The sequence below is a fragment of the Lactuca serriola genome, chromosome 3 (genome assembly GCF_051521515.1).
Source record: "Lactuca serriola cultivar US96UC23 chromosome 3, Lser_US96UC23_V15, whole genome shotgun sequence".
In the NCBI taxonomy this organism is placed as follows: Eukaryota; Viridiplantae; Streptophyta; class Magnoliopsida; order Asterales; family Asteraceae; genus Lactuca; species Lactuca serriola.
The window spans coordinates 293560259-293564541 of record NC_136410.1 but is presented as its reverse complement, the minus strand read 5'-3'; the positions used below and the strand labels follow the sequence as shown (position 1 = coordinate 293564541).

The 4283-nt window shown below is 30.2% G+C and overlaps 1 long non-coding RNA gene across 1 annotated transcript; it reads left to right on the top strand.

Annotated features, from left to right (window-relative positions):
• The first annotated feature begins 611 nt into the window (after positions 1–611).
• LOC145094936 (uncharacterized) lies at positions 612–4075 on the top strand. The gene is made up of 4 exons (XR_013703654.1): positions 612–963; positions 1100–1129; positions 1326–1615; positions 3945–4075. It is a non-coding gene; the product is annotated as an uncharacterized LOC145094936 (long non-coding RNA).
• Positions 4076–4283: the final 208 nt, after the last annotated feature.

Below are 4283 nucleotides of genomic sequence, written 5' to 3'. Positions count from 1 at the left end.
ACCTTTGCTATGATTAAACTAATATATATGAAAATCCGGAATCATTGAAATGACAGTAAGTGTTAGAACCATCTTAATTAATATTGTAAAGTTGTATGGTTGCTGATTTTAAAAGTGAGAACCTTATGTAAACACATTGAATTTTATTCATGAATAGTCTAATATAAATGCATCAAAGGATTAAACATAATAAAACTTTTGGGTTGTGACAGGAGCAAGGACCCTTAGTACAGGATCCTACGCCAATGTGACAAAAAGGTTGGCAATCACTATCCTTATGACAAGGGTCGGGAATCACATGATCGCTCATAGCATGACCATTGTTTTTAGACGTAGATTTATGGTTCACTACATATCCTCTCTCAGTGAAAGCATATGACATCTACATACCTGCAAAGTGTATCTCGTTAGCATTGAACTCTGTTAGTTTCTGAAACTACAGAAGTAGAGAAACAAATTGTAACAGACATGGAAAGCAAGAATACGACAAAAAAGACAATCTTTCAGTGAAAGCATCCGCCTCAAAGGATTCAACTTATGTTTGTAGGTTCAATCATCGACTGCCTATCCCCTATTCTAATAAAACAATCCTTTTATCAGCCCATATTTTTACAAAGTTAATTACCTATTTTGCCCTTTTCCCATTCGTTTTCCAGCAATCACTTCTAATTACATTGTCAAATTAAATTGCAAATCGTCTATCAGTAACGATAATCTCTCCCCCAATTTCGTCTTCTATTTTTGGGAACCAATCACCTTCTATCTTTCCAGCTCTTTTTAAGAAACCCTACATCAACTGATCAACGTGGTTTATATAATTCGATCACCACCATTGCGTTGATGGTTCTTCCTCTATATCGATCGATGGTTCTTCTCATATAATGAAGAATTACACTTCTTAGATGATGAAGAATCCAACAGTTGTAAGGCCCAATTTCAAGGGTTTTCTTTGATTTTGTTCAGGTTTGTATTTTTCATTTTATAATTTGACTCCCATTGCTAAATCAACTAATTTTGTAGGGTTTTTTTTGTTGTTCGACTTCATTCATGGACTTTCTTCAGGGTCGGAATTTGATTTTGATTTTTTATGGTGTTACAGTGGTTGAAGGAGTTGCAAGCATCATGAAAGGTATGCGTTTTAGGCAATAATTCTACCACGAACCCCTTTTGCTTATTTTCCACTTTCTTATATTGCCTTCAGTATCAGATAGAATTGAAGCTCTCACCACCACCATCAACCTATATACCGTCGCTTCTCACTAACTAATCCACACTTTTAATCATCATATTCTTATCCTTCTTTCCATCTTCGTTAATACACTTAGGATCAAATAAAGTGCTGCTCCCATTCACTTCGTTGTTTTCGATCATCTTTTTTCCATGGGTTTTTAGTGCATCATCTCAGTTAAGATTGAAAAAGAATGAGACTTGGGCTTTGAAGTTTGAGTAGAAATGGAAGATGAGTTCATAAAGAAGCTTTTAATGCCAAGGTTGGTTCCGTTCTGAAGCAAATTCCTTCTCTTATGTGACGAAACCATCATGGTCAATTCCCTTCTCCAAATTTCAATCTGGGCAACAACCTTCCAATCTGAATCACTATTCCTCCCCTCATCAGGTATGATCCTTAATTTTATGATTTATCAACTTACAGCACATCTTTTTTGTATATTGGATGTTTTAAGGGATTAACTCAGTGGGATTAGGGTTATTGTAATTCTTATCAACACAATAATCTTAATCAATGTTGTCTTCCCAAAGGTCATCATATATAATCTGAATCACTAGCTTCTATCGAGTGGGCATATAAAGGGTGTTTGAATGTACCTTTTGGAAGTGATTGTGATATTGCATAGTTATAATCCCACAACAAGCCAAAATAAATCAGTTATTATAGAGTGATTATGTGCTTGTGGTATTGAATAACTATAACACTATGCTGACAGTGCTTTGAAAGTTGTAATAATCACTTTAAATGGTTTAGATGGATTGAAAATTCTGATTATCTAAAAGTATTAGACATATAAGTAATTTTATTCTACAGTTTGATGCTTAGTTTCATTGCAGGTGGTATCAAAGTAATTGTTCAAAACTGAATATTTGACCTCTAAAAGTAATTGTTCAAAACTGAATATTTGACCTCTAATTGTTAAATGCTTTATTAACGCATTGTCCTTTGAAAATCTTTCCCAATCATAGCAATGTCATGACTCATGATACAAAGTAATTTTCATTGCTATAAACAGAATATTTTTAAAATACAATGTTTTAATAAAGATACATTTTTTTGAATAAAACAATGTAAGAGGTTCTAAAACCATTCAACACGTGCCATTTTAACTAAAGGTTTCAATTTACCCATTTGAACAATTAGTATTGAATATAATGCAAATTGGCCCATCTACACATAAATATGTCAACTTTGGCCCCTATAAATGTTATATGGGCTCACATATAGACATGTGTTTATATTCATATATTGTAAGTGCAACCAACTCTCCACTTCGTTTAAAGGAAGAAAGAAGGTGTCAGAAATAGTTGGGGACGATGTGAAGCTCTTAAAAACCACCATGGAGGCTTTCTACAAGTGATAAGATAAATATATGTTACAAGTGCATTATAAATAAACTTCTATTTATAATGTGATAAATAATTATTAAAAATAATTTATGTGTTAGTGTTATTTTAACTATTGTTATGGATAAATTAGCTTAAAATGACTTAGTTTACCATCTTTTAATTTCAGTCAAACTTTTTTTTTTTTGTAAATTAATAACTTTTTTTTGCAAAATTTTGATTGGTCATTACGTTTTAAATTTATTAATAGTATTTAATTATCAATATTGTTTTATTTTTTTTTATCCGTGGTTTCTACGGGTTGTAACCTAGTGAAGACATATATACAAGAGAAAATTCATATTAGTGGTACAAAAAAGGAATCCCAATAATCAACGCTAATAAATGCAAGAAAATTCATATTAATGATACAAAAAGGCATCCCAATAATCAACACTAATGAACGCATACTGTTTTAAAGAACATTTATGTTAGGAAACGTAACCTATAATCTTGTCATTAAAAATTTGATCTTATAATATCATTTATATATTTTTCTTACCTAATTAGGGTCGAAAAATAGAATCCTTCCTTCCAGATCAGCCAATCCATGAATTTTCGGTTTCATACCTTGTTTTAATTGGTTTTATATTTAATACAAAAAAACCACAAAATTCCATGTGGAATTAATTTTATTCAAAAAAAACCACAAATTTACATGTGGCAAAAGGCTTAAGAATATGACAAGTGGCAAAAGTATTTTCATTTATTAGGGAGGATATATATATATATATATATATATATATATATATATATATATATATATATATATATATATATATATATATATATATATATATACTATCTTATTATACAAACCTTATTATTTCTAAAAATAAATTTAAGACGTCCAAACTTTTAAGCTGAATATACAAACATCTATAAGCAAATTACAAAATACAATACATTAAGTACAAATGTAAAACTAATATTGAAACATTCAAACCTGCATCCTTATCTTACCCAATATAGATGATTTAATTTTTAAGAGGTACAAGCTCTTATTGCATCATGTACAATGAATTTATGCTTTGAAATCTAATAAAGTTAACATTTATAAAAAGTCTAACAAACTTTGAATGTTTAAAATTTATGAGATAAGAGATAAGTAGTACTCGGTCAACATTTATGAATCAGTCAAAGTGAACTTATTAGAAATTATTAAAACGTGACAATAGTTATGGATTAGAATCGCTTGTTTTCCCTATATTTTAAGTGATCTGATTAACTCTATAAAATTCCAAAGTTTCTCATCCACTATTTTTTGAAACAATAATCTGTTGATCATCCAAAATCCTAATATCTAAAATTATTTTGCTCGATTACTGCAGGAAAAAAATAATCATTGATGTTCTTTGGGAATTCGATTATTGTTGTGTGTTTGTGTGTTTTCTGCACATATAAAACGCAACAGGTATGTTATTTGTGAATTTCATAAATAAACTCTCTCTCTCTCTCTCTCTCTCTCGGTTTTTGTAGGAAAAAAAATAACAGGTATGTTCTCCATCTTGAATGTGATTAACGGTGTATGTTTTTGTGTGTGTGTGTGTGTTTACATACATACAAAATATTACTCTCTCTCTCTCTCTCTCACACACACACTCACAACAGAAAACAAATAGATACATATACAAACTCCTTTTTTTTATTATCTTTAATGGTGTCTATGT